The 25,712-nt window shown below is 40.6% G+C and overlaps 1 long non-coding RNA gene across 1 annotated transcript in view; it reads left to right on the top strand.

Moving 5' to 3' along the window:
- The window catches only part of LOC129532034 (uncharacterized), a 57,045-nt gene extending 44,419 nt beyond the window's left edge, over positions 1–12,626 (top strand). Inside the window, exon 3 of the long non-coding RNA XR_008677626.2 lies at positions 12,105–12,626. This is a non-coding gene — a long non-coding RNA (uncharacterized lncRNA). The remainder of the gene's footprint in view (positions 1–12,104) is intronic.
- Positions 12,627–25,712: the final 13,086 nt, after the last annotated feature.

Genomic DNA, 25,712 nt, shown 5'->3' on the forward strand with positions numbered 1-25,712 from the left:
TTCTGAAAGAGACCCCTGCATCCACACCCTTCCCTCCCACCACTTAAACCCGCTGGTTATGTACCAAACGTGACATTAAATAATACGTTTTTCTTTTTGCTGACAAACAAAATCAGATGCTAATCAATAGGAATTCAGTTGGCAGAGATGTCTTGCTCATCAGTGAAATTACATCTGGGTCTTGTTGGCTTGATGGTAGGAAATCCTTTTGATGAGAAACTGAAATGAAAAAAAATGCTCTCTCTTATCATAAGAAACTATAAACAACCACAACACTCAACAATCAATCAAGCAAACAAACAGAAAACCCCTCAGTTGTTGGGGTGTTGGAAACTAATTTTATCACACTGTTGCCCCTCTCCCCCAATTTAATACAAGCTATTGAGAAACAATTATACGATTTGCTTACTCAAAATTTAAATATGCTTTCTAGACGATTACTCTAAAAAAACAGCGGGAGCTCAAAGAAGGATGTCCTATTGTTTTGGGGCCACCTTGACAAGGCTGTGCCCATCAAAACTGACCCTTTCACTCATATTCAATGAGGCTACTAACCTAGCTCCATAGCTATTGTTTACCCTTTCAAGGAAACATATGAAACATTAGCATTTCCTAATAATAAGTCTCCCCAGGTGTTCTTGTTTAGGTAGAACACCTTCATCCATCAGTGAAGGTCCATTGCCAACCTGTAGATCTAGGATAGTGTTGATGCTTTTGTTATTAATCAAGCTCTTAGTACATCAAAAGAAAGTGGCTCATTCCCTTTTTTTCTCCCCACCAAATATTGTGAAGACAATAGAATAAGGGGGAAAACACTCACCAAAAACATAAGCACAGTGTATAATTTGGAATGGCCGTTAACCAGAATATAATAATTCTGTCAGAGATATTTCTCACATCACTGAAGAGTGTTTTGAATTGGTGAAACCTTTAAACTAGAATATTGAATATCATAGTCTCTCCTTCCTTCCTTCCTTCGTTCCTTCCTTCCTTCCTTCATTCCTCCCTCCCTCCCTCTTCTTTCTTTTCTTTACTCTTCTTTCTTTCTTTTCTTTCTTTCTTTTTTCTTTCTTTCTTTTCTTTCTTTCTTCTTTCTTTTCTTCTTTCTTTCTTTTTTCTTTGTTTCTTCTTTCTCTTTCTTCTTTCTTTCTTTCTCTTTCTTTTCTTTCTTCCTTTCTTTCCCTCTTCCCACCACCCTGCTCCTCTTCTTTTTAGCTATAGGGCCTCCAAATGCTTTCACATATATTAGTTTACTTACACATATATTAGTTTACTTTATCTTCATAGAAATCCTAAAAACTAGTTAGGACCACTAGAATGATGTTTGGGTATTAAAAATAAGATTAGCAACTTTTTTAAGGTCAATCAAATGAGAGATTATACATCGGAGATTCAAATCCAGGTTTCCTAACACCTGAGGTAGGGCTTTTTTCAATATTTCTAACTACTCTATTCATATTCAATTTGGGTACTGAATGCCTGGTGGTCAATCCACATTTTAAGGTTGCATTCACTAGAATCAGATGTAAGTATAAAGTCCAAGTAAGCAAAAAAGCATATTGAAAATAATTTCAAAATTTCTGGGAGAACTGCTAAAAATATCAATAAGAATAAGCATTTTCTAGCTTAATCCTTTACATAAATAGATGCTACTGCTGACAGTGTTTTTTCCAGAGCTGGACTTCCCACTGTCAGCAAGAGGCATGCTGAGATATTTACGGTGATCATGTTTTACATCACTCCATCTCTATCCTCCCAGGCTTTCTCAGCATTCTCTGAGCAGGGTGGGATAAAAGGCTGGTATCATGTAGCGATGACCTCAAAAGCCCCACACTGGGCACTGTCAATATGGCATGTTCTCCCCAGCTTCCCGTTCTTTGAATCCCTTCCCTGACAACCAGATGGATTGTTATGTATTTGTTTGCATAATGTGGCCCCCAATACTAACCTGGCAGTCTCATTTCTGATAGACAAGGATGTGGGACTCACATTAAGGCTGAGTTTCCAGCTGCACTCACTCTGTGCATACTCAGTGTTGATTATCTACTTGCCTGGAATAAAACAGGAGGGGCCACCACCATGGCTCATCCAAATGCTCCAGTAATTTAGATTCACTATGATACCACGTGGTTGGGTCCATGCAGATTGGGGTGGAGTAACAATACTTCCAAGAACCTCAACTGTAAACATACAAAAACCAAATCTTAGGAAGAAGTAGTGAAAAGTAAAGGAAAGCAAATGGGTCTATCAGAATGAGCAGAGATAATGGTTTAGCACAGGGTTAGGAAATCAGAGAAAGTAGAGTCCTATAATATCTGACATTCCCTCTTGGATCCTTTCCTTCCCTTTTGTTCTTTCCTGCACTTGCTTTGTTCAGTTCCTCTGCAGAAACATTTACCTCTTCAGTCTTGCAGAAGCCTTCCCTTAGTAACAATGGTACTGAAATTCATCTTCAATTGTAAGCCAAACCAGGAGCCAGAGGCTCCCTTTCTGAACTCCAGACTGATGCAGAGACAAATTTATCTTTTTGCTTTATATTGAGCACAAGCTCTGCTCACCAAATCCTGATGGCTCCTTCTGTGCCTCCAGAGCCCAAGTTCATGCTTCTTTTGGAGCATTCATTTACTTTGAACATATCTTACAGGAACTTGCTTTCATAACTGTTTGCATCCTTAGTTCAAAAATGTCTGTGAGGCAGGGACAGTGTCCTCTTAGAAAATTGTGACCAGTATATCAGGACAGTGACGTGGACACAATATATCTCTGAAACATCTAATAGAGGATTTTGCCCCCATGGCTTAAGGCAAGGGTGGGCATTTGACCATCTCTAGAAATATTTTTGATTGTCAAAACTTGGCAGGAGGCTGTTACTAGATAGAGGCCAGGGATGGGGCTAAACGTCCTACAGCGCCCAGGATATCACTCTACTACAAAGAAGTTTCCAACCCAAAATGTCAATAGCGCTGAGGGCAAAAAACCCTGTTAACAGAACAAACTACCATCCCCAGGTAAATCTACACGTGTCTCCCCAAATAGGCAATTTTTCTGAGATGAATCTGACTAACGTGTCTGTCCAGGACAGTGTCTCAGCTTAAACAATGTTTGCAGCATAGAAAGCCTTCTCTTCTCAACATTAGCTCATTTATAACCCTTTGTGAAGCTTATTAAATAGACTTTATTATCCCCATTATACAATTAAGGAAATTGAGACTGAGGAAAGTGATCTGTGAAGGTTTCATACCTATGAAGGTGGCAGCAGACCTTGAATTTGAGACTTCTGGCTCCATGATCAAGAAAAAAAAAAATCAGTCAAGACATGAAGGCATACAAATCCACAGCATGTTGAGAGATGAGCCAGGAGTGACATGCCACTGAATCCTAGGGTGCAAAACAGAAAGAGAAAGTGGCTTGGGGTCAGATGGTTAGGCCTCCAAATGCCTTTTTAGGCAATTTGAACTTAGAAGTGGAGGGCTGAGGGTAGATCGCAGAATAGATGATTAGACATTTTCTTTGGAAGGAAGGGTGATTTGGCAGTGGATAGGCTGCTTGGAGAAGGAAAGATCATCCAGGAGGTGGCTGCAGTTCTTCAAGTCCCACTTCTAACCACTAAAGTAGGGTGACAGATAGAGGAACACATCAATCCCTAGAGCAGCCAAACATACTAGAAGCTGCATAGTTTGCTCCAGATAATGTCAAAGTTTTGGGAAAAGTAAGTAACTACTCTCTGGAGGTCGCCGTATACACTCTGTGTCTGTGCTGCCATACACTGAACTAAAGACACAAATCCTTAAATTTTACATTTCAGATCGATAGCCTAGATGTATATAATCTGTAGGCCTATAGTTTAGATCTATGCTTTCCTGACACATGATGAATAAACAACTAGTTTCCAGGACTCCAAAGCAACATTCCAAGACTTCTTTCTCCCCTTAAAATACTTGTACTTTAATGGCCTTTATTAACCAAGTAACCCATCTCTATCTTTTAGGATATGAGGATTTAGTAAACATATAGATGAGGAATGTGGTGAAGTTTCTTCTAAAAAATATGAGCCTGATTTGAGCTTTGAGATTTAAAAAAATCTCTAAGCAGCTAGAGGGAATGTAGAATTTCAGGGAGTGTATACATGTTCTCAAAAGAATAATATGCAAACAGCCTAGAAGCCTCCCACCAGTTACACCTGGAGTGAAGCTTATTCTTCTGTGAATGCAATTTCTTCTTAACCTCCCACAGATGAAACAGAATCCAGCATCACTTGTGATCTATTTCTAATGTAACTAGTGGTGGCAGCTTGTTTTGCATTTTTTTAACCTTCTTTTTAAACATCAGACTAATCCATCATGAACAGTGACTGCTTTCATTGTATAGGCCTTTGAATTTCAGAATGCCTAATTTGTTTATTTAAATGAAAAAGGGTTTCTAAAAGAAAGTGGAAAAGCTAAGGAGAGGTTTGCGTTCTTGCTTGCAGGCAAATATTAATTTTGCCTCTAGGGTCACCATTTTTTGGGAGCTATCAGACACAAATATTGTGTAAAAGCCTCATTACAGGGAGTTTCTCGTTTGAGATGGCCAAAAGAGTTGCCTCCAGGCCACAGCCACTCTGACCTCACAGGCTTTTGGCCATCTTCACAGCACAGCCGATTTAATGATTTTATGAGGAGTCTTCCCCACCCAATCCTCTTAATAATTGGGCAAGTATTTACCCCATGCATTGGTGTTTTGGTTCAGTGATATCTAGGGGAGAATTGGAAACAACCTTGGATAAAAGAGATGATATTTCTCAAGGCGTATGATTTTCCCTTTGGATATGAGTTATAGAAGATCTCAACTCTATTGTTCTTACCCTTCAGTGTTGGCCTAGAAGGGAGAAAATTTCCCTAAGCAAGATATACCTTTTTGGATGTGTCAGAATATACTAGAACACTGGACAGCAGAATTTCTGTCCACAAAGTCTTCTTTCCAAGACAGTTTTCTTTCTGTTTCAATGCAAACCTTCAGAAAGTTTTCTATCAGGGTATATCTAACAATGAGGATCATCAATTGCATTAGTTCAAATCATGGACATGAGGATTGTGTGTTAAGCAAAAAGAATTTACTGAGTTTCTACTATATGTTGTTTCCTAGGAAGGTTATAATTGAAGAGTGACATACAATTATACTTATTTGAGGAAGTTAAAATCTATTTGGATGGCAATCCTAATTTACCCAAAGAAACGGCAGAGAGAGAAACAATAGCTTCTGATCACAGGAGAAGGGTCATTTGAAATAGACCTTCAGTGTGCCCTTAGAATTTATAGAAGAAGATAAATGAGAGTTGGTATGCTCAGAGGATACTTCCTTGAAGAGGTAACCTTTGAACTGGATTTTAAATCTTAGATAGCATTTAAATACATCAAGATGAAGGAAACAAAATTTCAAATCTGGAGAGCAACATAAATAAAAATTTGGGGCCAGGTGCAGTGGCTCACACCTGTAACCCCAGCACTTTGGGAGGCCGAGGCAGGTGGATCATGAAGTCAGGAGTTTGAGACCAGCCTGGCCAATATGGTGAAACCCAGTCTCTACTAAAAATACAAAAATTAGCCAGGTACAGTGGAGCGTGCCTGTAATCCCAGCTACTCGGGAGGTTGAGGCAGAAGAATCACTTGAACCCAGGAGGCAGAGGTTGCAGTGAGCCAAGATTTTCCAGCACACTCCAGCCTGCATGACAGAGTGAGACTCCACCTCAAAATACAAATAAATACATAAACAAATAAAATAAAATAAAAATAAAAATTTGGCAGGACACAGTAGGACTGAGGACAGAAAATTGGTTATGTAGATAGGCAGACTTTCAGACAAAAACTAGGTGTTATATGCAGAGGAGTAAACAATAAAATATGAGAAGTATCATGGTAGCAGATTGAAGGTCTTTGAAAACTTAACAGAAGAATTTGAACTTGATGGCACATGCAATAGTCATTGCAGGTTCTAGAAACAGAGGCCCATGTTGAAATCAGTATTGCAGTGCAAAAGGTTTGATGACCAATGAGGGATGGAGGAGAGGGCATCACTGAAGGTGATTCCAAGGCTGAAGGCAAGACTGTTATCACCTACAGAAAGAAGCCTTCCACAGGTTTAGGAAGGAGCACCTGTTTTTTTCCCCAGGAGAAGAGATTCCATTAGGATTTCCCTAAAGAGAATCTGTAATGAAAAAAGAAACAAAACAAAAGCAAAAACTAGCTATCATTTTCTCGAAGTGAGTGGAAAATTAAATGGTATTTCTGAGAATAAACCCTTTCAAATATGAAAAGTTATTCCTATGATGAAGTACTTGATTTAGTCAACTTTTTATTCATTATGCCGGTGTCAGTATATATAGAGAGAGAATAAAATCAATAGAGAGGAAAAACCTAGAGCTTCTTTGTTGCTTTGTGTTCTCATAATACAAGCTCCTATCTCTCCACCTTGGTCTATGCTAATGTAGCCTTCTTTTATCCAGGTCTACCTCTTATACTGTCATCATTCCTGACCACTAATATGAAACCTTCTTCCACATAGTGTACTGAGAATCAAACAGATTTTCTCTTTTTCAGTCATAACTCTCAGCTCTCCACTTTTCTACCAAGAACTCTTCCCCTCTATACTCAATCCCATCAGGACAAACCAGTTAAGTAGAAATGAAGCTGACATATAATCAGAGTCTTGCTGTGCTTTATCCCAATTCTTTTAGCTCTAAACCAAGGAAGCCATCTTGATGAGACAAAAGGAGTGAGAACACAGTGCTTAGAACCCATGCTACTGTGGCTTCTCATGCAATGTAAAGCAGTGGGGAAATACTTTGGAAATAAACATAGCTTTATACCTACAACAGGCCATATTTAAGTATTTACATGCTTCTACTTATTATTTTTAGTGTGATGCTGAAATTGCATGTCTATCATGTTGTTTAAACGATCTCATAGAAAGCCTTTTAAAGGAATATCTTGATTGCAGTGAGCTCTAATTTTTGTCTTTCAAATCAAATGAATGACTTTTCCAAATAGGAGAAGAAGAAGAGCAGGAGTGAATAGTATAAAGCAAGAGACTTGGGTTTGGCACAGAAATTAATCATAAGAGAAGCTGGAAAGTACTTAAGATAATTCTGAGTTGCACTGATGATGCTCTCACCAGCATCTCTGGCCTGAACAATGGTCTCTGCTCTGATTTAGTCAAAGAGAAAACTGTCCCTCGATTTGTTGACAAAATCTAGCCTATAGACATGGTTTGTTTCTTTCCTGTGCAAGTGTCATTAAGCTCAAATGGACCTAATCTTCAACTGCTGAATGCCAAGGTGCCAGCCATAGTAGAGAAGTTCAGAATATGAACTTTGGAGCGAGTTGGGAAGATAACTGATGTTTAAATTCTACCTCTGCCATTTACCAGGTTTGAGACCTTAATAAAGTCATTTAATATTCTGAATCTTGATTTTTCTGTAAAGTCAAAATAATAATTATTAATTGGTTGTTGTGATAATTAAATAAGAATGTATTGACAGGGCTTAGCAAGCAGCTGATAAAATATTTAGCACCTAATAAATATTTAGCACTGAATAAAATATTATTTGCTATGACCTCTCTATGAGCCTGAGGGACACCTTTATAATGATGAAGTACAAGCATCTTAAGTTTGTTCTGTAGAAAAAAGAACTTGTAATAGTTTCAAACAAAGCTTTCCTTATCAGTGTCCTTCTCTTGATTAAAAATGTCATTACCCTCTGAACAACTCAGGCTGGAAACTACTGGACTTTTTATTATTATGAGGATTATTTTTCAAATCCCTTAACTCCCTCATCCCCTAACCTAGCGAATCTTCCATCACTGCTAGTTTTTTTTCTTGAAAACAATGGTTTTCCAACTTTTTGTGGTTTATAGACTAATTTTAGAATATTGTGAAGCCAGGAAATAGTCTCCATAGAATAATGCACTCAGGTGTACAAAATTTTATAGACTATTTTTAGGCTAAACGGACCCTCCAAAGCCCACATAAGTACCTCCTAGGTGTCTAGGGCGGAAATTTTGAGAACCCCAGCTCTAAAATAGTTCTTCAAACTAGATGAGCCTTTTCATGTCTTTGACATCTACTCTAGTTCCAAATCCTTTTCATCTCTTGCCTAAATTCAACTTGGTCTCTTTGATTCCAGCAAGCTCTTTCTCCTACCGAGAATCCACCCTTTTCCCAATGTCTTTTTCACCTAAAGTAATATTTTCTTCCTCAAATTCTTTGGAAATTTGTTGTTGATTAACACTGGTCCTCAAATGCTACCTTATATCATGAGATAGAGAGATTTTGAATGTAGACAAGAGATGGGTTCCAGAGACCTAGATACTTTTTAAAGACTTTGGAGATGATTCTGACCCTAGTAGGCCCAGACCACACTTTGAGAAACATTATCTCAAGATGATCTCTTCAAGCTAACTTTCTCGGTCATCATTTTGTTCAACTTAGCCTCTGTCCTTTCATAAACTGGGTATGTTTTGAACTTTGTTTTTATTTGCCCTTCAATTTAGAAAACTCTCTTCACTCTCACAATTTGGTTGAAAAACTTTCTTTTCTTACATTGAAAAAGAAATTTAGAGACAGGGTCTCACTGTATCACCGAGGCTGGAGTGCAGTGGCACCATCATAGCTCACTGCAGCCTCAAACTCCTGGGCTCAAGCCATCCTCTTGCTTCAGCCTCCTGGGTCACTGAGATTACAGATGTGAGCCATTGTGCCTGACCTCAAAACTACTTATTCTTTATCACTCAGTACAACCACTGACTCTTCTATGGATTCTTCCTTCACCCGCTGCCCTAATAAGAAGGCAATATACCTTCTTCTAATGTCCTACCATTGCCCTCTGCAAGCACTGCCATTATAGCACATAGGAGACTTTCCCTTGAATTACTTTTGCTTGTGTGCATGTCTGGCACCTCCACTAGATTGTACAGTCCTTGAAGGTAGATCAGATTCTACTTACTCCATATGTTGTAGATATTCCTAAAATGTTTGCTGAATTATAAAATTTGCTATCATTCACATATGTGCCACATTTTAAAATTATTTTGTCTGTCCTCAGAACAGCAGAACTCAAAGTTATGGTACGGAGGAGACTCGTTTGTTACAATGCAGGGCCATGCTATTGTGCTGGGGCCAGCTTGTACTGGCTCGGAAGAACTGTCTGTGTGCATTTCTTCCCAATTCTGAATTCAATGATGTCTTTTTGGTAAGCTTGAAATCAGTCATAGTGATAATATTTACCCCACAGAAATCAGCAAATGCTATAAATCAGGGTTTTTTCTTTTAAAGAATTTTTTCTTTTTTTGAGAATGATTTACCAGCACAGCACTGCCAGTAACCAAAATAGTCATATAATTTCTGAGTGCCTTCATAGAATCCAATCTAATAAGAAAAACTCATTTAGCAATCTTGAAAGCCACCGTTTGCAAGTAAAAGAGCTACATATAAATCAAAGCCCTGGAACTTCACTGCTCAGAATGACATAGAGTAGAATATACCAAGGCACCAAGATGTAGGATTTTCCTTGATCTTCCATTTGTAAACCACGAAACATTAAGCAAATTGCTTGAATCTCTTGTAGGCTTTAGTGTTATCACCTTCACACTGAAAACATTAATGCCTTCCCCTATTTCAAAAACCTAATTTAAGAGTAAATGAGGGAAGCCATGTGTGCAGAAGCATTTTAAAAATTGCTATCAAAATGTGTTCTTTCTGCCTCTGAGCTTCTAGATTCAGTTTTACAAAGGAGATTCCAGTCAATAAGAGAGTGACAGTTCTTTATCCTCACTAATCAATCTAAATCTATGAACAGTTAGTGCATGCTTTAAATGCTGTATGTATCATCCATTTCCTTCCTCAAAAGGCAAACCTGCAGAAACATCAACCAGACTAGGCATTTTGCCTCTTCTCCTAGAAATTTTCCCTTTATTTGCACGGAATTCCCTTTTCCTTAAAATGGTAAACACTAGAACAATCTGATCTTTATCACAGATTTTAGTGAAATAGAGACATACCATTTAACTATCCTCCCTGCTCTCCATAATATAAAAATAAATGGCATTGATTAGTGATTGACTTCAAAGTGAATAATTGAGCTTTAATGAGTTTATAAAAGGGATTGAAATCAAGGCAATAAATTAAAAGCAAAATAAAAGAGTAAACAAGAAAGGATGTTTTACAACTTGGTTGCATTACAGTCTATGCTAACCAGATTAAAAAGTAATTGCCATGTCAAGAAAAATTATAGTGGCCTCTGCAAAATGGAAGAGCAGTAGGCTCTCTTTGTGTGTGGGTGTAAAATGAAGAAAATAGAAAGTAAATAATTACAGAGAGGGAGGGAGAGGGCAAAATTTTTTCCTGGCAGTCATTACGCTTTTAATATCAGAGATTTCTTCATAGAAATAGACATTATCATCAACACATGCTAATGAGCTGCCTGATTTAAACTAAAATCTTTAATGTCCTCCATTATCTTTGTATAAAGTGAAGTTTCCTGCTTTGTAAAGATATAAAGATATCTAATATCTTTTGTATAACATATCAGGAGTATATTTATGACTGCATGGTTTAATCATTTTAAATGTCCCTAAATTAATGACATTAAAAAGACATAATATTCTCAATATTTTAGGGGGCCTTTTAAAAATAGGCTTTAAAAAAATAAAAAATTGATGACATTTAGACAAATGATCTAAAATAAGAAGCATTTGTGATTGGAGAACCAAAAGCCACCATAAAATAGGGAGATTACGTAAAATAAATTGGATGTAGCTATCATCTCTATGAGCCCTGATAATATGTCACAGGGCACTTATGGAATTGAATGCAGCCCTCACAGACCCACAGCTCATTATCACTGAGAATTCACGGGCAGCTGGTGAGAAGCCTAAATAGTGGTAAAGGGCAGATGTAGCAGCAATTTTTAAAATAACTATCTCTAGAATCTTCACAGCCTGAGAATCCGCTCTAAGAAAACAACCAAAAAGATGCAAGCATCAAAATGCAAGATGGTATCTGTTGATAAATCTAATAAGCAAGATAATTGTGACTTAACATGTATACAGGGAACTGTGGTGGGTACAGCGTTGATGGCAGTGAATTGGAATTAACCAAATGTTCCCACAGACACATCTATCTATAGGGACTTCCAAGTTAGACTGGGAGCACTTGTATAGAATGCCTGGGAGAGTCGAGGTAGCCAAATGAGGAACCTGTTTTGAGATAATAGGAATGTTTTCCAGGAGTGTTAAGACCAGCCCTTCAGTAATTGGAGTATCTTGACCTCTGTATTAGTCCATTTTCATGCTGCTGATAAAGACATACCCGAGACTGGGCAATTTACAAAAGAAAGAGGTTTAACGGACTTATAGTTCTGCGTGTCTGGAGAGGCCTCACAATCATGGCAGAAGGCAAGGAGGAGCAAGTCATGTCTTACATGGATGGCAGCAGGCAAAGAGAGAGCTTGTGCAGGGAAACTCGCCTTTATCAAACCATTAGATCTTGTGAGGCTTATTCACTATCAAAAGAAAAGCACAGGAAACACCTGCCCCCATGATTCAATTACCTCCCACTGGGTCCCTCCCACAACATGTGGGAATTCAAGATGAGATTTGGGCAGGGACACAGCCAAACCATATCAACCTGTAACAAAGGCTTAGGTATCACAAATAAAGAGGAGAACAGAGCTGTTTATACTTTCATCACACCCTAAGTGAGGACTAACACTGACTTTTATTGTGCATTTACTTTAAGAATCTGTAGTCCTGGCTAGATTGAGGTCAAAAAAATAAATAAGTAGATGTTCAGATAAATACACAATTGTATGTGAAAGATTATTTGAAAGATAATCACCCCCTTAAAGAGTCATCATTCACTTAATACTATTGACAGTTAATATCCTTTGTACAAATTCTTTTTTGAGTTGGTCTGAGATGGAGATCATATGTTGATTAAACTCAGAAATTCAACTGTTACTCTAAGCTGTGTGATAGAGATTGAGTAAAAAAAGTTTCTCTCCTTTATTTTCTAGTTTTCCTATTAAAAGAAAATCCTTAAATGCATTTAAGATGTTCCTCTGTTTACAGGACATAAACTCGTTCATAGCAGTGCTTTAAAAAAAAATCCATGACCAGTGCTCAATGGTGCCCAGGCTGGAGTGCAGTGGCGTGATCTCCGCCCGCTACAACCACCTCCCAGCCGCCTGCCTTGGCCTCCCAAAGTGCGAGATTGCAGCCTCTGCCCGGCTGCCACCCCGTCTGGGAAGTGAGGAGCGTCTCCGCCTGGCCGCCCATCGTCTGGGATGTGAGGAGCCCCTCTGCCTGGCTGCCCAGTCTGGAAAGTGAGGAGCGTCTCTGCCCGGCCGCCATCCCATCTAGGAAACGAGGAGCGCCTCTTCCTGGCCGCCATCACATCTGGGAAGTGAGGAGCGTCTCTGCCCCGCCGCCCATCGTCTGAGATGTGGGGAGCACCTCTGCCCTGCCGCCCCGTCCGGGATGTGAGGAGCGTCTCTGCCCGGCCGCCCCGTCTGAGAAGTGAGGAGACCCTCTGCCTGGCAACCGCCCCGTCCGAGAAGTGAGGGGCCCCTCCGCCCAGCAGCCACCCCGTCTGGGAGGTGAGGAGCGTCTCTGCCCGGCAGCCACCTCGTCCGGGGGGGAGGTGGGGGGGTCAGCCCCCCGCCGGGCCAGCCGCTCCATCCGGGAGGGAGGTGGGGGGGTCAGACCCCCGCCCGGCCAGCCGCCCCGTCCAGGAGGGAGGTGGGGGGGTCAGCCCCCCACCCGGCCAGCCGCCCTGTCCGGGAGGTGAGGGGCGCCTCTGCCCGGCCGCCCCTACTGGGAAGTGAGGAGCCCCTCAGCCCGGCCAGCCACCCCGTCCGGGAGGGAGGTGGGGGGGTCAGCCCCCCGCCCGGCCAGCCGCCCTGTCCGGGAGGTGAGGGGCGCCTCTGCCCGGCCACCCCTACTGGGAAGTGAGGAGCCCCTCAGCCCGGCCAGCTGCTCCGTCCGGGAGGGAGGTGGGGGGGGTCAGTCCCCCGACCGGCCAGCCGCCCCGTCCGGGAGGGAGGTGGGGGGGTCAGCCCCCCGCCCGGCCAGCGGCCCCATCCGGGAGGGAGGTGGGGGGGTCAGCCCCCCGCCCGGCCAGCCGCCCCGTCCGGGAGGGAGGTGGGGGGGTTAGCCCCCCGCCCGGCCAGCCGCCCCGTCCGGGAGGTGAGGGGCGCCTCTGCCCGGCCGCCCCTACTGGGAAGTGAGGAGCCCCTCTGCCCGGCCAGCCGCCCCATCCGGGAGGGAGGTGGGGGGTCAGCCCCCCGCCCGGCCAGCCGCCCGGTCCGGGAGGGAGGTGGGGGGGTCCGCCCGCCGCTGGCCAGCCGCCCCGCCCGGGAGGGAGGTGGGGGTTCAGCCCCCACCTGGCCAGCCGCCCTATCCGGGAGGTGAGGGGCGCCTCTGCCCGGCCACCCCTGCTGGGAAGTGAGGAGCCCCTCTGCCCGGCCACCACCCCGTCTGGGAGGTGTACCCAACAGCTCATTGAGAACGGGCCATGATGACAATGGCGGTTTTGTGGAATGGAAAGGGGGGAAAGGTGGGGAAAAGATTGAGAAATCGGATGGTTGCTGTGTCTGTGTAGAGAGAGGTAGACATGGGAGACTTTTCATTTTGTTCTGTACTAAGAAAAAATTCTTCTGCCTTGGGATCCTGTTGATCTGTGACCCTGCCCCCAACCCTGTGCTCTCTGAAACATGTGCTGTATCCACTCAGGGTTGAATGGATTAAGGGCGGTGCAAGATGTGCTTTGTTAAACAGATGCTTGAAGGCAGCATGCTCGTTAAGAGCCATCACCACTCCCTAATCTCAAGTACCCAGGGACACAAACACTGCGGAAGGCCGCAGGGTCCTCTGCCTAGGAAAACCAGAGAACTTTGTTCACTTGTTTATCTGCTGACCTTCCCTCCACTATTGTCCTGTAACCCTGCCAAATCCCCCTCTGCGAGAAACACCCAAGAATGATCAATAAAAAAGAAAAAAGAAAAAGAAAAAGAAAAAAGAAAAAAATAAAATAAAATAAAATAATAAAATAAAATTTTGCCAACACACACACAAAAAAAAAAAAAAAAAAAAAAAATCCATGACCACAAAAAAAGAAGCACAGTTCAAACTGATTTAAAAACTTGGAAAGAATTTTATCTCAAGTGGAAGAATTGTTTTTTCATTTCCATAATGTTCTTGGTTTTAGTTGGATTATTTCAAGGAAGTTTGCTCAGGCAAGTTAGGTAAGTTGCGTGGAGCTATCACAGGCTACAAAAATATAAAAACATACAGACTTCTCAATTTCACAAATATTACAAAACAAAACATTGATCAGAAAAACCTGAAAATTTAATTTAAAATGGGATGTGATACCACCAGGCAGAAAAAAAATTACAAATGGTCTTTAGACATACTAAGATGCCCAAATTAATTAACAATAAAATAAAAGCAAAATAAAAATGCACTAGATAGCATTTTTTCACATATCATGAAAATGAAAATCCAAACAGTTAATAGCATACTTAGTTGGAAAGTTGTGGGGAAACAGGAATACAGAGATATTTGACAATATCTTTTTAAAAATGGAAAGTGCATATACCTTATAGAGTGGATACTATAGCTAATGCTTAGACATGAGCAATAGAGATTTTCAAAGTAATTCATTGCATCATGGTTGTAAGGGCCAAAACACTGAAACAATGTTAATGTCTACAAAGAGAGTACTGATAAAATAAATTATGGCAGGCTAGGCACAGTAGCTCACACCTTCAATCCCAGCACTTTGGGAGGCCAACGCAAGAGGATCACTTGAGCATAGGAGTTCAAGATCAGCCTGGGTAACATAGTTAGACCCCGTCTCTACAAAAAATAAAAAATAAAAGTCATCTGGGCATGAGGGCACACGCCTGTAGTCCCAACTACTTAGGATGCTGAGGTGGGAGGATAGCTTGAGACTGGGAGGTCAAGGCTACAGTGATCTGTGATTGCACCACTGTACTCCACTTTGGGTGATAGAGTTAAACCTTGTCTCAAAAAAAAAATATGGCAGATCTGTATGATGACTACTATATAGCTGTGGAAAAGAGTGAAAAGAGTCAAAGAATATAATTGCTCTCCAAGATAAAGCAAAAAAACAAGGTGCAGAACAGTTGTGTAGTAAGATATATTTTGTGTACCAAAAAAACCAAGAATAAAACTGTATTTATATTTGCTTGAATATACCCAGAAACTCTGAAAAACTGCACAAACATTAATAGCAGTAATTGGCTGGGTGCAGTGGCTCACTCCTACAGTCCCAGCATTTTGGGAGGCCAAGGCGTGTGGATGGCATGAGATAAGGAATTCAAGACCAGCCTGGCCAACATGATGAAACCCAGTCTCTACTAAAAACACAGAAATTAGCTGGGCATGGTGATGTGTGCCTGTATTCCCAGTTACTCGGGAGGTTGAGGCAAGAGAATAACTTGAACCCAGGAGGGCGAGGTTGCAGTGAACTGAGATGGCCCCACTGCACTCCAGCTTGGGTGACAAAGTGAGACTCTGTCTCAAAATAATAATAATAATAATAATAATAATAATAATAATAGTAATTATCAGGACAGGCAGAAGATACAGGGTAGGTGAGCATACTTGACAGTTCTAGAAGCATATTTTAAATGACAGCCATAAATCGCTTTGCTATTTTTCTATGATAATTGAAAGACAGTGACTCTAGGGAGTTTTGAATGAATATTGACTTCTTAATTCTAAAGCTCTTGGGATTTGGCACATAGCTAAATTCAAACTTTAATTTGTTTCAAAGTATTTTTATGTCGACTTTCTATTACAGATTCTAAGATGCTCTAAAGAGCTAAATTTCAGACCTTTATTAGTCTTTCATGAAGTAAATGGGATGTTCTTTATAGACCCATTTACTATAGTATTATATATGATAGATACACGCCATTTTTGTAAGGGTGTGAAGAAGAGGCCATATTGAATTCCTGCAAATATAGAGTGTCTGCATCAGTTTGGGACTTTCTCCTGAGTCACATTTCCATTAGATGTCACCTATATGTTACACATATCCTTACACTACAAAATAATCACCTTTTCAACTTCTGATAAAGCTTGATCTATCTCATGATGATCGTGTCTCAGTTTAAATTAGTTCCTACAATATATCTCCTCATAGCGCTACTTTCCTAACACTTGCACTTTTAAAGTTATTTCTATAATGATTTGCTTAATGCAAATCTCTGACACCCAAATGTAAATACAATGGGGGCAGAGAATGTGTCTGTTTTTGTCTGTGCTGTGCTCTCTAGGCCTAACACAGTGTAAGTCAATCAATATGTGTAAAATTAGTGATATTCTGTTCTAAATAAGCCCCATTTTAATTTTATTCTTAATTTTAAATAAATCTATTACTTTAATCATTAGCTAGTACATAGTGCAGAGAGGACAGTAAAACACAGAACAAGCTTCTGTTTCAGACATACGTGAGTTAGTCTTATTAGCATTGACACGATCTAGTGTGTGCCCTTAGACAATGTCTTGGTTCATTCAAGCAGCCATAACAACAACAACAACAATAACAAACAAACAACAACAACAACAAAAACCCATAGACTAAGTGGTATATTAACAACAGAAATCTATTTCTCACAGTTCTGGAGGCTGGGAAGTCCAAAATCAAGGCACCAGATGATTTGATTTCTGGCAAGGACCTGTTTTCTGATTCACAAACAGCACCTTCTCACTATGTTGTCACAGAATGAAAGGGTTTAGCTAACTCTCTAGGGGCTCTCTACGTCATCACTGTGTAGGAGGGTCTAGCTAACTCTGTGGGGACTCTTTTATAAGGGTGCTAATACAAATCATGGAGGCCTCACCCTCATGACTTATTCATCTCTCAGAGGTCCCACCTTTTAACACCATCATCTTGGAGTTAGGATTTCGACATATGAATTCTGGGGAGATACAAACATTCAAGCCATAGCAAACACTTTATCTGACTTTTCTAATCCTTGGCTGTTTTATCTATAAAATAGAAGAAAATATATTGTTTCTAATCCATAGGGTTATATTTTGTGGATTAAGTGAAATCAAGAATGCAAAGCACTTAACACAATATCTGGCTCAGGACAAGAACTCAGTAACAGCCAATTAGGCTTATTGTCATTGCCCCTGGGCTGCAGAGTTAGGCAGTTAGCTATGCCAACTTAGTAGCTATATCCTCTCTCCCAAACGTTGTCACTAAGTTCATGCTATTTATGACACAGCAAAATGACAAGTTCCTTTTGCCTTTGACCCCTCACCCAAATTATTAAAACCAAGAGTATTGAGTCTGTATGTACAAAGGGTTGACTGCCACTCTCCTAGCTTCACAGGGTTACCTAGTACTTGATTGGTGATTGTATGTTAAGATCTATGATTCCAAATAAATATTTTGAGCATCTGGATGAGAATTTTTTGTTGGGGGCAGGGGGAATCATTTCTCTACAAGGGATAGATTGCATGTATTTCCTTTAATAAAGTTTAATTCTAGTATTTCAGAAATAAATATTTGATATAATTCTCTACTAAAGTAAATAAAAATTGACTTATTTTACTATTAATATTTGCATTGGCTTTTTACAGAAAATCATAAGAAATGTCTCAATAGAACCCAGTCATATGTTTTTGTGAGTCTGTGACTTTTGCACACATTTTCTTTTTATGATTTTTCAGAAAATCATAGAAAAGTGTCAATAAACACAGTCCTATGTTTTTGTGAGTCTGTGAGTTTTCTTTTGCACACATTCTTGCTTACAAAGCAAGACCTAACCATAGCTGCTAATGCATTAAAGTTTAAAGTAGCGGTTAAAATCAGAGACTGTGGATTCAGACTATTTAATCCCAGCTCTGCTACTCCCCACTTTCTAGCTGCATGGCCTTGAGCAAGTGTTTTTTAAAACCTCTCTGTGCCTCAGTTCCTTTACCTGTAAAGTTGAGCTAATAGGGAGCTCATCAGATTGTTGATGAAATGATGCAAAGCATTTAGAAGGTGCTTGATGTAGAAATGCTATATGCAGGCTCCTACTATTTCATATGAGGAAAGTATTATTATCCTTCTTTCTCTAGACCAGATAATGAAGCTAGGTTTACACATACCACAATTGCAATCAAGACCTAAACCCAGTTCTTTCAACTTCAAAGCTCACATTTTTTTTTTTTTTTTTTTTTTTGGTTATCAATTGTTCCTCAGTTTAGGGCCTGCATTCTCAATAGGGCAAAAATTGAGGTTTTGGTAGAACCAAAAATTCTCATTTATTATTACAATGGTTTGTGGTCTTCCAGCGTGTCATTGTACCTAAACAAATATACAGCATATATGTGGTATTAAAATGTCATGGACATGCGGTGATTAGGGGAAAAACATCTAAAAAGTCTGTTGAAGGGGATAGTCATGAAAACAGGTTGAGAAACGCTGCTCTAAGTATAGAATGAGGTCATCTGTATCAGAGTCTTCTCCCATGCCAACTGAAAACACAAATTTAAGTCCCACTCCCCTCACCTCTGTTAGAATTTCTAGGGCTGGGGCCTGGGAGCCTGCATGAACACCAAACTCCTCAGATGACCCTTACTTAGGTTTAACTTTGAGATCCCCTGGTCTGTTGGTGAGCTTCTGAACTCCATCAGCTCCCAACGACACACAGAACTGGGCTGTCCTTCTCACTGCCCCTGTTAGTTGCTCTTGCTCTTCCTCCAGCTGATGTCAGAATGAGGGCCACACACATGGGAACATGATGAAACGACCATGGACTTTAACATTACCATTCAGTAAATGTGGAGGATTTCATCATCTTCAAAACGGTAAAAGATGAGATACTGAGGAATGTGTAGCACCCCTGGAATAGCAGAGGAGAGAGGTAAACAATAATAATTGCTACTCTCATCTCCCCATTTGTTCTGCACCCAGCTCGAGCTAATTTTTTTTTTTTAAGACAGAGTCTCGCTCTGTTGCCCAGGCTGGAGTGTGGTGAGCGATCTCAGCTCACGGCAACCTCCACCTCCCAAGTAGTATCTGGGATTACAGTCGTGTGCCATTGTGCCCGGCAAATGTTTGTATTTTTTTCATAGAGACAGGGTTTTGCCATGTTGCTCGTGGATCTCCAACTTCTGACCTCAAGTGATCTGCTTGTCTCGGCCTCCCAAAGTGCTGGGATTACAGGCGTGAGCCACTGCGCTCAGCCCTAAAACTGTTCTTATATCCACATTTCAAACTGTTTATTTGAAACTGTTTACGAAAGTTAAGTTCCGTAAGAAAGAATATGGCCTATTTAAAAGAGGAGCATGCATGTTGCAGTGCCAGGGAGTAAAACCTGGAGGAAACCAGCAAGCAATGACAAGGAACTGGCTGTTTTCTCCCAGGGACAAGGTGATTTGGTGCAACTAGCCCAAGCTTGGGACCTGGGAGACTGGGTCTAAGTCATGGCTGTGCCATAACTAGCTGGGGCTAGTTATGCTGGACCTCAGCTTCCTTATCTGTGAAGGGAAGGAATTGCACTAGAGAGTTTCTAAAGTCCCAAATCGATCTAAATTCTGTGTCCTTTCAAATTAATCATTAAAGGCTATGAGGCAAGTAAATTTCTGATGGAGAAAGGAAGATCAGAGCAATTAATCAAAGAGGGAGAAGTTATTCCTTTTAGCAAGCTACCAAATTATTTTGACTATTTTTCTTCTTTTGAGTTTTCCCAGATTCAGAGAACGGATGAATAGAGGATTGCAGAGGCCACTGGGGCAATGGAAAGAAAAAGCTATCCCTCTTAATCACCAAAAGCCAGGCGGGGCCCCAAGTGGGTAGCAAGGAGGCGGGACACAGTGTTGGCCAGAGAGCTCGAAGGGGTCCAGATCCAATCATATTTCACGACTGTGCATGTGCTGTAAAGGTTTGAGTTTAGTTTTTCTCCATCCACTCTTGCTGAAGGGTTCAGAATGTTTATCTAGTGACTAAACCCATTCTCAGCATCCCTGAGGCAATTGCCTATGCTTAAAATTTATATATATATATGCATTTTCAGGCCTATGTATTAGGAAAATCTTTGCTTCCCCTAGAGACCAGATGTATTTTTCCCCTTATATACAATGCAAAATTATATAACTGATTATTTTTTCTTCTAGGCCTTATCCACCAGGAAGATAGGAGCCATTATTACATCTGATATGGTTTGGCTGTGTCCCCACCCAAATCTCATCTTGAACTGTAGCTCCCATAATGCCCATATGTCATGGGAGGGACCTGGTGAAAGATAATTGAATCATGACAGCAGTTACCTCCAAGCTGTTCTCATGATAGTGAGTGAGTTCTTATGAGATCTAATGGCTTTATAAGGAGCTTTCCCCTACCTCTTCACTTTACACTTCTCCTTGCTGCTGCCATGTGCAGAAGGATGTGTTTGCTTTCCCTTCCATCATGATTGTAAGTTTCCTGAGGTCTCCCCAGCCATGCTGAACTGTGAATCAATTAAATCTCTTTCCTTTATAAATTACCCAGTCTCAGGTATGTCTTTATTAACAGCATGAGGATAGACTAATACAATTCCTAACTTCAATAATGTAGGACCCTAGGCCCTGCACATCTGCATTCTGATTCTACCCTCACAGTCCTCCCACCCTCCCCCGCCCCACCCTTCTTCTGTGGCTCTGTCCTGAGTCACACAGCACAGCCATCCTTCTATTTGCCAGCTGTAAAGAGCACATAAAAGCTATTCACCTGTAACCACTTCCAGGTATTTGTTTGTCCTCTTGATTTTTCACATAACCCATTTTCCATAGCTGCATCTTCCTGCCACTTATAGCCACAATTGTCTACCCAATTCCGTTTCTTGCCCTTCTCTTTGGTTTTAGTGATCCTTAGTTTTCTCAGTGAAGGTTCACCACCCTCACTGGCCAGGTGGCAGTCAGCCCATGACCCCTTCCCAAAAGAGGTAGATGTGAAAATGTTTTAACTATGTTGTCCCCAATAATGATTTTTATCTGCCTGAGCTTTCCCATTTTATAATAACTATTCTTATGTGCCACCAAAAATTTTTGGTGAAATAAGATGAAAATTAAATAAACAGGATTTTAAAATATATGTTAATTTTTTCATGAAGGAAAAGTTTAAATATATATAAAAGTAAAATCCTCATGCACCTAAATCCAGATTCAACAATTAGGAACTCACAGCCTATTTGTTTTACCTATACCCCGACCACTAAATGGCATTTCCCTACTCCATGTTATTTTTAAGTAAATCCCATTTATCATACAACTGAATTTGTAAATATTTCAGTACATACCTCTTTAGAAAAACTCTCTAAAAACAATTTCATACACAGGCAGTTGTAGAAAAACTCTCTAAAAACAATTTCTTACACAGGCAGCCAAAAATTACTGGTTTGAAGGAAAATTATATTTGAAGTTTTGGTTCAAGACTAACTAGTAATCCCAGAAGCATGAACAAGAACACTGATCTCTTCCAGAGAAAAAGAAAGTTTCAGGGTGAATTCCTTGCTCACAAAACTGGAAAATAATGGGATTATACTAAGCAGTGATTAATAACATTTGATTTTGTAACAAAGTAGAGAAAATGTATCTTACTCATCAGCATTGAAATTTTTCCTCAAGGCACAATGAGACACCATGACACACCCACTAGAATGATTAACATTAAAGAAATTGACAATGCCAAGTGCTGACAAGGATATGTAACAATTAGAAATCCCTTAGATTTCTGATATGGATGTAAAATGGTACAAACTACTTTGCAAATCTATTTGGCAGTTGCTTATAAAGTTAAACATGGATCTACACTTCAAGATAAGCTTTTCCTCTCTAACCCAAACTTACAAACAACTTAAATGCCCATCAACTAGAAACTATCCATTCCTGGAATGTTACTCAGTAATTAAAGATCAGGAGCAAACCTCTGAGACATGTTGAGTAACCATGTGATTCTTACACCTAAATTTGCAAAATCATCAACTATATGCTGAAGATATATGCAATCTACAGATGGTAAAATATCCCTCAATAAAAAATTATCTTCAAGAGAAAACTGGCTTTTCTGGAGAGACGCCCTGATGAAGTCTTAATGTAGAAAGTGAAGCCTTGCCCTTTGCTCTCAGTCCACTCCCTGCCCCATGTGAGACATTGGTGCCAGTGTGCCAAGGCTTAAGAAAGGAGAGCAAAATTGCTCCACTTAAAAATTGAGAATCCTTGGGGGAGGCGGGGAGAGAGGGAAACAGAAGAGAAAAGAAGAGATGGAGCAAGAAGAGGGGGAGGGTTCATGGGCTGAAAATATCCCTTCCCAATACCTCTTAGAATGTTTAGTAAAATTAGATAAACAGAAAAAATATTGCTGTGGTTCTGTTACTGTTGGTGTAGAAACCATAGATGAGGCTAGGTTTCACTTAGAGGAAAATATAATGAGGAAGAAAAACAGCTCAAGAGGAAAGCGGAATCCTAGGGGCAGAGCAGAGCATGTGCAGAATTAATGCACGATTTTTTTTGTTTGTTTTTTGAAACAAGGTCTTGCTCTATCGCCCAGGCTGGAGTGCAGTGGCATGATCGTGGCTTACTACAGCCTCAACCTCTCAGCTTCAAGCAACTCTCCTGCCTCAGCCTCCTACATAGTTGGGACAACAGGCGCACATCACCATGTCTGGCTAATTTTTGTACTTTTTGTGAAGATGGGGTTTTGCCATGGTGCCCAGGCTGTTCTCAAACTTCTGACCTAAAGTGATTTGCCCGCCTCAGCCTCCCAAAGTGCTGGGACCACAGGTATGAGTCACCATGCCCAGCCTAGTGTGGGGTTTTGGACTTTTATGGGCAGTGCAATTGCTGGGTCTAAGCAATTTGAAGTGGAACTCGAATAGCATGGAGGTTTCCCAGAAGGGACATGGGTTAATGTAGAATGACTAATTGCACCTCATGTTTCTCATTCCTTTGAATCACACTTTTCTGTGGTCTTAAACTAAGATCTTCAAGGGTTTTGCTCAATTATTTTAATAAAGAGGTTTTTTTTTGTGGGAGCGAAGAATCATGATTGATGAGGATTGTGCATACATTGTATTCTCTAAATTAATTCTCTGTTATAGCATCAAATATCTTAACCAAAGCTGAACTTCTCATAAGCAGGAAGCTTACACTAATTAAAAACTAAGTGCCTAGAAAAACTGGGCATTTTCTATTAGCAACATAAATCAAAATCAATAAAGTAATACTATATAAACTGTGAAACACCCCATCTTTAGACTCTATGACCCGAATAAGCTTGAATGAAGAGGTAGATATTCAATAGAGTAAGTACCTAAGCAATAGTGAGGGAAGGGGCCTCCACAATTCATGGGGCCAAACCAATGTGGCTTTAACATGGGTCTTAACTTCATGTGAAGAGGATAGAATTTGAATTCCTTGTGATGTCTTTAAAATCACCTCCCTTTTATTTCTCCTGATCTCCTTTTATTTCTGGTTTCTTATAGTCTGATCTCATGAGACTGCCTGGCTTGGTTCTGAATCTCCCACTTGAAGGCATTTGCACTCGTTTAATTAATTGACCCAGTGAGTGCTGCTCAAAAAACGAGCGACTCTCTCTTTCCTGTTAGATAATTGCATGGTGCCACAATGACACTGCGGAGTTCATCATTTGCAAGATTATATATTAAGGGATGGAAACTCACAGTGAATGGTAACATATACTCTTATAACCCACTTATCTTTATATCACTCAATCACTGGAAAACACAAAGAACTGCAAAAAAGAAAAAAAAAGTCTTTTCATGACCGTTGTTGCCATTCTCTGACCCGTTGGTTAGTTCCTCCTATAAAGGAGTCATTTATGGCGGTGAGTCCAGGAACTGACTGGAGTTTTATGTCTGAGAGAGCCTCCTAAGCCTTTCATACTTGGATTTAGCATTACTAAAGGGCATATTAACATCAGTAAATCTTGGCCCCAGTGACTTCATGGCATCTCAATAAAACAGTGTAAAGGACTTTTTCAGAATGCAAGTAAAAACTTATCAGAAGCCATTAAAAGGAAATTCCACAGCCACCACATTTTTATTATGTCTTAAGCTTTTTTCTTGGCATGTTAACCATGAACTCATTGAATGCATTTCAAATATTAGACAATTCTGTTCACACCAAAGAATCTATTTTTACATAAAACTTAGATTGAAATCATCTTATGTTTAATAGAAACAGACGTGTATTTAAAACGAGAAGTGGTGGGAGCAGAAAACCTATAAAAATGGATTTTATTTTTATAGGACGTAGAAGTAGTAGAAAGTCATTTTTGAAGAAATTGCCTAATTGATGGGATTCTGGGTGATTTTATTCACTTCTTTACACTTATCTGAATTGTCCAATTTTCCTTCAATGAATATTTTACTTTCATAATAAGAAACATGTCTAATAGTGGACAAATCATTAAAGTTTGTTTAATGAGCACAGAGTTGAAGCAATGGAGGTTTACTGTATCAGTCAGATCTCTTGTCCTCTGGTTAGGGGGAAGCCTAATACAAAACTTTTTTTTTTTTTTGAGACAGAGTCTCACTCTGTCGCCCAGGCTGGAGTGGAGTGGCGCGATCTTGGCTCACTGCAACCTCTGCCTCCCAGGTTCAAGGTTCAAGTGATTCTCCTTCTTCAGCATCCCGAGTAATACAAAACATTTCTAAAATACTCAGATACCGGTCAGCTATGCAATCTCTTTAAGCCTCAGTTGTCTCATATGTAAAATGAGGAAAGTGAGAGTACCCACCTGATAGGTTTGTAAGGATTAAGTGATGCTGTATGAAAAGTATTTAGTACATGGCCTGGCAGGTAATCAACATCCACTATAGCTCAGTTATTATTAGTCATTCCACCAAATAGGCTAAGCTAAAGTCTGTTTACTCTTCCCGCTTTTGGCTGAGAAAACTTTCTATCTTAGAGTCAGTTGAGAAATAGCTAATCTCCTTGCTACTTTTCTTAGGTCACAATATCCTTTGCTTACAGTTGTATAAATCTGCTCTATATAAATACACACACACACACACATACACATATGCACACATACCAGATACTTCTGAATAGAAGCTCAGTGATTTCATGGTGGAAGTCCAAGCCTGGAAGGGGACTGTTGGAGGGATGAAACACAAGTGACTAACCAACAACCACCAAGGGAGGCTGGCTAAGCCATGTATGAACGGCAGCTGCCTCTGCACTGGGGATGGTCCTGAGGTCACTGCAAGTCAGCAGGACAGGCAATAAGGAGGAAAAGCCGATTTGAGGTGGATGAGAATTAGGACAAACCAGGACCCTCATCTGTAACCTCAGTGATGTGCATGACCTACAGAAGAGGCTGGAGCCCTTCACCGGGGAGCTGCACACACATCTGGCCCCAAACTCGAAGAAGCTGCATAACTAGGGAGACAGGGCAGCTGCAAGCTCAGCTGCTGGCCTCAGCCGGCAAGCAGGACCACAGAGCAGCCACGTAGGCAAGCTCTCCAACAGCACCTGACACCTACGTCCACCTTCAGAGAGTGACAGCTGCCGCCTTATTTCCATCTTCCGAATTTTAGGCACATTTCTCTAATGGCCTGCCCTAACCCAGAACCATCCCGGAAAGGGAGATCTTGGATACGTGCCTCCCTTCTTGGATATGTGGTTCTAGATTTTAGCTAAGCTGAC

This window comes from Gorilla gorilla, chromosome 11, assembly GCF_029281585.2.
Source record: "Gorilla gorilla gorilla isolate KB3781 chromosome 11, NHGRI_mGorGor1-v2.1_pri, whole genome shotgun sequence".
Classification (NCBI taxonomy): domain Eukaryota; kingdom Metazoa; phylum Chordata; class Mammalia; order Primates; family Hominidae; genus Gorilla; species Gorilla gorilla.